Consider the following 11280-nt stretch of genomic DNA (forward strand, 5'->3'; position numbering starts at 1 on the left):
AGCCAGAGCTATACAGAGAAACCCTGTCTCGAAAAACAAAAAACAAAAACAAAAACAAAACAAAACAAAACAAAAGTCATCCCAAAATTATTTTATGTGTATGAGTATTTTGTGTGCATATATATCTGTCCACCACATTCAGAGGCCAGAGAGGGCATAGAGTGCCCAGAAAACTGGGTGTGAACTGTCCTTCAGGTGCCGAGAACAGGGCCTGGGTCTTCTGAAACAGCGAGTACTCTTAAGCACTGAGCCAGTCCTCCAAATGACATCTTAAAAGCAACAAACACTGAACTTAGTGGTGCAAGGCTTCAATCCTGGCAGTCCAAGACACAAGCAGACAGATCTCTGTAAGTTTGAGATCTGCAAGGGCTGCATAGCAAACGAACAAACAAGCAAAAAGACTAAAGCAAATAAGAATCAAACAAACAATAAGGAGAAGGCGCTAACTTGAAAGCTGCCACGGCCCTGTTGGGACTCGGGAAGACTCCTAACCTTTCTGGGCCCCACTCCATCTCTGGCATCCGCATACTGTCTGCACGAAGGATGGTTGTGTTGGAGCTGTGCTTTGTGTGCCTGCCTCCAAAGGTGTTAGGGTTCCATGGGAGCTCTTCCTTTTCAGTTTAATGCAAGGAATTTTTAGCCTCCTGCCCCAAGGAGCTCACACAGCCGACATAATCTGGAAAATCTGGGCCGGGCTGGCTTCGTTCCTTCCCAGACCTGGCCTTTTCCTTTAATCCACACCAGGAAAGTAGCTAAGAGGCTGCTCTAGAGATAACTCCCACAGCCGAAGGGAGGCATCAAGCACAAACAAGACATTTATACACCAGTGGACGACTTGTTCTCCCTATAGACTGACGGAAGCAGTCACTCCATCTCTGGCATCCGCTCTCCCCTGTCTGGCTCTCCCCTCTCCCCACACATACACACACACACACACTCGCGCACACAAACACACACAGAGAGACTGAGACAGAGAACGTGTCCCAGGCAGCACAGCTGGTACCTGGCAAGCCTCTTTAGGAGTTCCTCTAGAAGCTTGTCAGAAGAGGCTTGGCTCCCTTGCTTACTTGGGAGCTACTTGCTGTCTTTCACTCCATCAGTCTAATCAGAACACACAGGCAACCTGCTCTAGGAAGTCCCCAGTCATAGACTCAAACCTGATGGTCCACACCAGTCATCATAGCACTTGGGAGGTAGAGGCAGAAAGGTGAGTAGCTCAAGGTTTTGGCTACAAATAAAAGAAAACAGTCGGGCAGTGGTGACGCATGCCTTTAATCGCAGCACTTGGGAGGCAGAGGCAGGCAAATTTCTGAGTTCCTAGCCAGCTTGGTCTTCCAGGACAGCCAGGGCTACACAGAGAAACCTTGTCTCGGAAAAAAAAAAAAAAAAAATAAATAAATAAATAAATAAATAAAAGGGAACCCAGCAGCAGAGATCCTGAGGCATATGCAGCTCTGGTCCTTTCCAGGAGCTATGGGCAGCAGCATATGGGAGAAAGGATAGAGGACTTGGGAGTCAGAAGAAACACGGTGCTGCAAGTCTGAATCGTCCTCTCCTGGTTAGATTCATAGTGGAATCCTAATGCTAGAGGTGGCAGAAAGGAGGGCGCCATGGTAGTTAGGCCATGATAATGTAGCTCTCACAGTGGGATTTCTGCCTGTTCTGTTTGTTTCTCCCATTGTATCCCAGGGTCGTCAGAACACTTCACCTTCCTGCCTCAGCCTTCTAGGTGTGGAGATTACAGGTGTGTGCTACCACACTGGACCCTGCACACTGGACCCTGCACACTGGACCCTGAAGACCCAGTTATCCCTTTCCATGTTGAAACAGAGAGATGAGGCACTGTCTTTAAGGACACCGCACTCTGCCTGTGTCTTGATCTCGACTTTCTCTAGCCTCCAGCACTGTGAGAAGTAAAATGTTAGTTTGTGAACAACAGTGTTTATAGGTTTTGATACAGCAGCCTGAAAGACACACACACACACACACACACACACACACACACACACACACACACGTACACACGCACGCTGGCAATGGAGAGCCATAACAAGCCTGCACAGAGGTGGGCTAAGAAGATGACTTTGATGCTTGCCTACTTGCTTGCTTGCTCCCTTCCTTCCTTCCTTCCTTCCTTCCTTCCTTCCTTCCTTCCTTCCTTCCTTCCCTTTTTAAAAGTAAGCATGGAGATGCAGAGGTGGAGCTCAGTTGGTAGAGTCTTGCCAGGAATGCACGGGGGTCTGAAGTCAATTCCCAGAAATCAAAAATTTGGGCATTCTTAAGCGAACATGCCTGTGATCCTACCACAAGAGAGGTAAAGGAGAGAGGAATTAAAGTCATCCTCACCTACACACCGCAAGAGTTCAAGGCAGTTCAGGCAACAGGAAACACTGTAGCAAAAGGAAGAAAGGGAGGGAGAGAGGGAGAAAGGGAGGGAGGGAAGAAAGACAAGAGGAAAATAAAAAGTAAGAGCAGCAAAATGGCTCATTGGGTAAGGTACCCACCAAGTCTTCCAGTCCCGGGGACTTGCTTGTAATCCCAGCACTCAGGAAGCAGGGGCAGAAAGGTCTGAATTTGAAGCCACCTAGTCTACATAATAAGATGGTGCCTTAAAAGGGGGAGAAGGAGGGAGGAGAGAAGATGGCTCCAGGTGCTGGGTAAGTGTAGACAGGAGTTTTGGGTCAGGTTAAAGACACATTGGGAGGCTGGTGGACCTAGAGGAAGGTGCGGGCCAACCTTCTTCAGGACAGCGCTCCAGTAGGAAGCAAGGCACCAGCCACCTTTCACCCTTTACCCCTGGGCCCTGTTTCCTCACAGACCTCACCTCTGCTCCACTCCCAGGGCAGCTTGGCTGATAAAGTCCAGGGAGAGGCCACTTCACTTCCGGGCTCAATGGAAAAAAAAAAAAGAGAGAGAGAGAGAGAGACATGACTATGCCTAGGTATGGTGGAGGGGAGAGTGTACTGTAGATAAAAGGGAGAGCACAGCCAGAGGCAGGAACATCTGGGAGAGTCCAGAGTGAACACGCCCCTGAGCCATGTGAGAAGGGAGAGGAGAGAGGAGGGAAGAGGTGTAAGTAGGAAAGGTGGTGGGGGGAGTGGAGAGGAGAGGTGGAGTGGGGAGTGGAGAAGAGAGGTGGAGAGCTGGAGGGGGGAGAGGAGAGGGGAGAGGGGGGAGCGGGGAGAGGGGAGAGCCAGACAAGAGAGTTAAGGATAGACCAGAAAGAGCTAGGTAATCAAAATATCTGGAATATATAGGGAAGGGCAGCCCAGCTGAAGAAATTTAGGGAAGGAGGTGGGGTATGCCAGCCACACCCTGTAACTGGGAACTTGGCAACTAGGTCTGCTTTGTTAAAGAACACCTAAGCCATTTTTACAGGTAGTGAGACCTAACTCTGGGCTGCTGCAACTCCCAAGGAGTTTGAGCTGATTTCTTCCTTAGGTGGCGCTGAAAGACTGAGTGGTAAGAATCAGGGCATTTGACCCCAGAACAGCTGCAGAAGGGTTAGATCTGGGCCCCTGCTTGCGCTCAGAGCAGTCCCTGGGCAGCGACAAATCCTAGAAAGGCTACTCCCAGCTGACTCAGACCGACCCTACTGCTCTTCTTATCAGACCTGGGCAACAATTAGGTCCTGATCTGGAGATTCTAGGCCTTTCTTTGCCAGGAAGTGAACTGTGGGCTTCATTTTACTTTAGTTTAAGGAATGGGGCTGACTCACAGGAATGAAGGGCTGGGGCATGTGGGGTGGTGGCGAGTTGTGATCATCCAGCACCAATCCAACACCCCTGGGAGTGTGTCCAGCCTCCACACCCACGGCCTGACAGCGGGTCACGGAATTCTGCCTCCCGGTTTAGATGGGAGGGGAAGCCTGGAGAGTTCCTCTTTACGTTTCTAACAGAAAAATATTTTCAGGGGCCTGTAAGCTCAGTGGGTAGAAGCGCTTGGTGCCGAGACTGGTGATGTGAGTTAGACCTCGGGGACCACAGGGTAGAAGAAGAGAACTGACTCTAGAGAGTTGTAAGCACACACACACACACACACACACACACACACACACACACTCGCGCACATGATGTAATTTTTAAAATTAAAAACAAGACATTTTCAGACTAGTCTTACTATTTCCTAAATGTTGGCTGCTTGCCAAGTTCTTCATCCCTGCAGTTTCTTTTAATGACTTGGGTGACAATCTCCCTTGGGGGTCAAGAGATAACTAGACAATAGAGACAATAGTTTCTAGAAGAAACTGAGGCTTAGAGAAAGCAAATGGCTCAGATTCACCCTGTAGATTCAGGACTTCGAGTCCAAATTAAAATGCACAGGCCACTCCCTTGAATATCTAAACTGGACTGACCTCCTCCGGGCAGGGTGGGCTGGAATTCTGGAATTCTGTAAATTGCTCTAGAGCCTTCCAGAGAAAAGCTACTGTCCCACCCCAAGCATTCCTCCAACATGGGATGGCTCCCTCCCAGCTGCAGTTCTGGAATTGAGAGACGAGTGAGGGGACCAAAGTGTCCTCTGCCCGCCAGGTATCCGTGAGCAACATGAGGTCATAGCTGGGCAGTTACAATCTGTCTGTCAGCTCCCACCCAGGATCTGAAGGGGAAGAGGGTGTGGCGCTTAGAGATGAGATAAAAGACCAGGAAATTCCTAGTCCTGTGGGAGAGACCAGGCCCTATTAGTCAAGACTGAGAAACAATTCCAAAAAAGGGAAGGTTCTTACTCATCCCTCTGAGTACTGTCATCAGGACTCTACCCTGTTCCCTATATGGCAGCCAAGCTGTCCGCTGGATGCCCCAGGTCCTAGTGTAAAGAGTGTCTGGCTGAGAATCCTCTGAAAAAACACACATACGTACGCACACACAAATTCTGATTGGCTTGAATCACATTCCAACCCCAAACCAACCACCATTGATTGCAGAAGGGGCTTTCTGTTCTTCACCTTTAAGATAAAAATTAAATATAAATTTCTAATTTCATATATGTGTAACTGTATTTACATCACCCCTCCCTCCCCTCCCCCCATGTCGTTCCCCCTCAAATTCCTATTCTCTTCTTAATTATCAACGTTTTATATATATGTATATAGATATAAATATATACACATATATACATATAAGTAAATATATGAATACAACTTGCTTGGTGTTGCGCATATATATATATGTATGTGTATATATATATATATATATGTATGTGTATATATATATATATTTTTTTTTTAAAGGAGATCACTTGGTATTGCATAGCCAATTAGGGGTCTCATCTATGGGGAAGATTAGTTTTCTCTATCTCACTAGTCATTAACTCCCCACAGCACCTCAGGCCAGGAACTCAAAACAGGACAGGAACCTAAAGGCAAGCGCTGATAGAGAGGCTCCTCACTGGCTTGCTCCTCATGCCTCAGCCTGCTTTCTTATAGAATCCAGGACTTAGCAGGCTGCTGTTGAACATGTCTTAAGTCCCAGAACTCTGGAGGCAAGGCAGGTAGATCTCTGAGTTTAAGGCTAGTCTGGTCTGCATAGTAAGTTCCAGGACAGTCAGAGCTAGGTAGAGAGACTCTGTCTCAAAACAACAACCCCCAAACCCAGGACCTGCAGCCCAGGCCTGGCACCAACCACAATGGGCTGGACCCTTCCTCATCAATCACTAACTAAGAAGATGTACTACACAGGTGGATCTTACACAGGAATGTTTTCAATTGAGGGTCCCTCCTTTCAGATGACTATAGTTTGTGTCAAGTAGACATAAATTTAGCCAGCACATTTGGGTTGTTTGTTTATTGTTTCTGCTTTGTTGTTGTTTAGAATTTTATATATGAGTTTTGAGTTACATCACTGCCCTGCTACCCACCCCCTAACTCCTCCTGGTGACCCCACTTCCAACTCCTCCTCTGACCCCACCCCACCCCAACTCCTCAAATTATGGCCTTTTTAAGAAGGGGTTTTTCTAATTGGCCAAGCCAGTCTTCATGCTAGTCCTTGTTCTGGATCTCATTGTGAGGAAGAGTTAGCCGCCAAACTACTTGTACTAAGTAGAAGGTAGAAGAGGCAAAGGCAGAAGCTGTCCTCCTCGCTTGGGACCTACCCCATACTTGTAGTGCTTCTCCGTAGCCAGGCTTTGCCGGGACATTCCACCTACATGGTTTATAACCTGCACTCCGATGATTTTTAACCTCAGTATTATTGCCACAATTTCGCTCTTGTCGTGAGGGAACTGTTTCATGCTGTGTGTGTTTGGCAGCATTCTGGGCCGGTAATTGGGAGGACTATCTCCTCTCTTCCATGGTTACAATGTCTCCAGAGACAGGATTACCCCTGTTTGATGTAGTTCAGGCTGTCCCCGAAACAGAGTTCGAGGTGAGGGTTACACAAGACATGAATGGTGGAGAAGCAGGTGAGGCCACCGGTGTTGTTAACTAGCTAGTCAGACATTAGCAGGCTGGAGGTATGGTTGCTAAGCATGGACGCCCTTCCTCTGTCACCAGCTTGGGACCTCTGTATAACAAATGCCTTTCCTTAAGATTTAAAAGAACGAAGTCAGGCCACGGGGGCGCACACCTTTGACCCCAGCACTTGGGAGGTGGAGGAGGCAGAGTTTGAGGCCAGTGTTGTCTATAGAAGGAGCTCCAAGGCAGTCAGGGCCACACAGAGAAACCTGTCAAAAATGAAAGCAAAGCAAAACAAAAAAATTAAAAGATCATATGAGGGGCTGAATCTTATTCTGTAGAGTGATTGTCTGGCATTCATGAAGCCATGGCTTCTATAGCCACTACTATATAGCCTGTACATTTCTATAATCTGCTCAAGGTACAGATGGGGGTTGGGGGGTAATCAGAAGTTTAAGGTCATGTTGGGGATGCAACTATGTAGTCAGAGTGCCAGCCCAGACACCAGAAGACCCAGATTGGGCTCCCCAGCAACTCCTAAATCAGGATGGTGTGACCAAGAAGTTCAATGTCTTCCTGGGGCTTAAACTCTGCTAAGGAAGCCCTCTATCAAGTGGCCCACATCCTCAGGCCTTGCTTTTGAATGTTCCTTAGGAAGTAGGCCCTCTCCTACTTTATAGATAGAATAATGGAATGAAATTCACAAACTCTGCACCTGGGCTGCAGCTTGCTTACCAGAAGTAGATGCAGCTCCCAAGCTCTGGTTTCAAGACCTACTGACTCTGCCGTCTTTCCCCCTCCCAAAGAAAGGAGCCTGCAGGCATCTTCAGAGAGGGGACTTGGAGCAGCAGAAAGGTTAGCCTGGGGTCTGATGAGTCAGGAAAGGCTGGGGACATGTCCACAGCAGTTCTGCTGACACAGGTCTGATGTTGGCCTGGCCTTCGTCTGGGTCTGGGTGGGACTGTTTCAATATGAGAAATAAAACGAGTTGGCCCTGCCAGTTTAACAGGAAGCAAGGAGAGAAAACAATATTGGGGGGAGGGTTAGGAAGAGGCAAGAGCTCTGCAGCAAATCTAACAGGCCTCAGTCTAGAAGGATTTAGTCTGAGGCTACAAGAAATCAGGAAGGACAGACTTTGCTGGTGGCCACATGTGTTGGTAACACCCTCTGAAGGGACATGGGAGCAGCTTGCAGGCTTATCAAGGGACTATAAAAAGGACTCTGCTTAACTCTAACTTCTTGGTTTCCTCTAATGAGGCCACATTGTTATGAAATAAAATATTCATCCACAAACAAAGCCTGTACCTTAGTAACTGGAATGTTAATAATCGTGCAATAATAATTGATCAATCCCGTGTACCAGCTATACAGCAGCACAAAGACTGATGTAGAGGCCAAGAGAGGTCCCTTGCAAGTGACACCCACTGCCACTACAACCACAGACCAGTCAAGAGAAAGGGAGCCAAAAATTCTATTCAAGAGGGCTCATCTGGGTGTGGCATGGTGGCACGCGCCTATAATCCCAGCTCTTGAGAGACAGAGGCAGGAGAACCAGGAGTTCAAGATAATGCCATTGTAGTCTACATAAGACTGTTTAAAAAAACAAACTGAAAGGGAACTGCAGGGGTGGTGTATGATGGCATCTATGTCTGCAAGGCTAGCACGTGGGAAGCAGGAGCAGGCAGAGCAGAAGCCCATTTTCATGTTCAGCTATATAGTTAGTTCAGGGTCAGCCTGAAATACCCAAGACCATACCTCAAAGCAAAAACACAGAGCCTGCGAGTGGTTCAGCAGTTTAAAGCACTTGCCACAAAGCCTGACAATTTGAGTTTGATCCCCCTGAACTCACATAGTAGAAAGAAAAAGAAAAAAAAAAAAAAAACAGATTCTCATAAGATGTCCTCTCTCATCTACACACCAACTATGGCACTGCATGCATGCACACACACACACGCACACACACACACACACACACACACACAGAGGCACACAAACAAACATCTATAACACTTACCCCAAATCATAGCAAGCTATTTCTTTGATTTACTCCTCACTTAAACATATGTGTGTGTGTGTGTGTCTGTGTGTGTATGTGTGTGTGTGTGTGTGTCTGTCTGTCTGTCTGTCTGTGTGTTTGTCTGTGTCTGTGTTTCTATGTGTGTGTGTCTGCATGTGTTCTCCTTTTCCTCTAGGGGCATGGGTACAAGCTTGCATGTTGTACACATAGATCACACAATTGATCAACTTTGGGTATTGTTTATAAGAAGCCATCACCTTTTTTGTGTTTTGTTTGTTTGTCTTGTTTTTGATTAGAGTTTCTCACTGGCTGGAACTCACCAAATAGGTTAGTTAGACTGGCTAGCCAGCAAGCCTCAGGGATCGATCTTCCACTTCCCAAGCACTGGGGCTACCAAACCTTGCCTTTTTCTATGGTTGTAGCAATCTTTATTCTTATACAAAAGTACTTTACCAACTTAGCTACCTACCTAGCCCCAGGTGTGAGTGAATGTGTGTGCGTGTGCATGTGTGTGCATGTGCGTGTTTGTGTGTGTGTGTGTGTAGGATATTTTTGTTACTGTTTTAGAGACAGAGTCTTGCTAAGGCTAGCCAATGCTGGTCTCAAACTCTCAATCCTCTCCCTCTTTGAAATTCAAGGCAGACAGGGAGGTCTGTGGCATCCCCTTGTTCCCCATTCACAGGTGAGGCTGACTTTGACCACAGAGTAAGGGGGATGCTTGCCAGCTTTTTCCACTGTCAAGCAACACTGTGCTTGCTACACAGGACCTCAGTCACTGAGTTCAACCTCCAACTTGAAATCTGAATTTTACAAATATTAATTTAATTGACTTTAAAAAATTCTAAGGCCAGCATGATATGCATGCTGGTAATCTTAGCACATAGGAGGTGGAAACAGGAGGATCAAAAGTTCAAAGGCCATCTTGGCTACACGAGGAGTTTGAGGCTCACATGAACTATATGAGACCCTGTTTGGGGGAGGGGAGCTGCACACGACTGAGCACACTGCAGAAAAGAAAATATCTCTCCCAGGCTGGCGGAATGGCTCAGTGGGTAAGAGCACTGACTGGTCTTCCAGAGGTCCTGAGTTCAATTCACAGCAGCCACATGGTGGCTCACAACCATCTGTAATGGGATCTGATGCCCTCTTCTGGTGTGTCTGAAGACAGCTACAGTGTACTCATATACATAAAATAAATAAATATACATACAATAAATAAATCTTGAAAAAAGAAAGAAAATGGGTGTATAAGGACTCTGTCTCTCCAACGTAATGTTGGTTATGAATTTGGTTACTATTTGCTTATGAATCATCCCAGAGGTATTTTATGCCCCGACAGGTAATTATATACACATGTACAACCTTTATTTATACAGGACCAGAAGCTTTGCCCTATTGTTCTGTCCTCAACTGTATGGCTGCATGGTCTAGTGACACCCTGTAGACAGCTGACTTTTCCCTCCAGGAGGAAGGGGTAAGTGAGCCAAGTTCTGTGTGGCAAAGGTCCCCCCACACCTACTCTCAGGAGTTCAATATGGAGAGATCATTAGATCTGGTGGTATGGACAAGGAAAATGGCAAACGAAAATGAAGTTAAGGATCCAGGTTCGCTCCCTGGTGTGTAAGGACTCAGAGGAAGTTAAGTCACTAAGATAAGCTGTTAGGTGTTCTCCTAGTTTTATGACTATTTCCTCCATGCCAAAGGAAAGCATAAAGGCTGGAATGAGAGCAGACACTGGGAGCCTGAACCAGCAGAGGTCAGTGACAAGAGCTTCCTTATGAGGCAGGAAGGACTGTTGGGCCTTCTAGTATCAATCTCCTTGGATTGATATGTTTGCAGTTAATTGCTTTGTGGAAATGAGTAGAGCAAACACCCCACCCAGGGCAGGGACAGGATGTAGATTCTTCAGGCCTGAAATGTCAGGCTCTAGGTCTCACATTATGGGTGTCCCACACCCCAGTTGATTCTGCATGCAGGATGAAGGCTGCCCCCCCTCAGTCTGCAAGCACACATCCATCCATTCACCCACTCACTCATCTGTCCTCTACATCTCATATGGCAATTCTACACCAGGTACTCAGCTGTAGTTGAGATCACTCTAGACCTATTGCTGGGGTATGCAGACCAGCATGGAACTGATATCATTCATGTCAGACACGTATCTTCAATTTTTTCGAGACCTTAGATCTCCATCTGTTCCCCGACACTGGGGGGCCGGGGGGGGCTTTATGGAGGAGATAAACAAGCTGAGCTGAGTGAGGGCTACCAGGCTTGGGATGTGGAGAAAAAGGAACTGAATTCTCAGGCAAAGGGAAGAGAAGAGGGTTACCGGTCAGTAGGTGCATGACCCATTTATCGGGCCCTTTCTTGGCCATCATAGTTATAAAATAAAACATAACAAGATCTTCTGCTAATCAATTTGCCTAATACAGTCAATAGGGTCTTCAAGAGAGTTCTAGGAAGACCTGACTATGGAGCAGTAAGGAGATGACAGGGTGAAAAAGATGTTTGTGCCTTGTTTTACAGGCTTTGAAGATAAGAAAGGCATCATAAGCCAAAGCATGCACCTAGCTTCTAGAATCTGGCAAGGCAAAGGAACAGATTCTTACCCAGAAGTTCCAGCAAGAAATGCATTGGGCCAATGAACCCCAGATGGGACACCTAACTTACTGACATGCAAGATAGGAAATCTGTGGGATTCTTGGCACCAAGTTTTAGTACTTTGTTACACCAGCAAAAAACTTCTAATATCCATAGAAAACAGTTCATTTTCACTACTGCTACACAGATAGATGTGGTATTGGACTTTAAGGCTGAGTTCCTTTTCTTTCTTTCTTTCTTTCTTCTTCTTCTTCTTCTTCTTCTTCTTCTTCTT

Source organism: Mus caroli, chromosome 14, assembly GCF_900094665.2.
Source record: "Mus caroli chromosome 14, CAROLI_EIJ_v1.1, whole genome shotgun sequence".
Classification (NCBI taxonomy): Eukaryota; Metazoa; Chordata; class Mammalia; order Rodentia; family Muridae; genus Mus; species Mus caroli.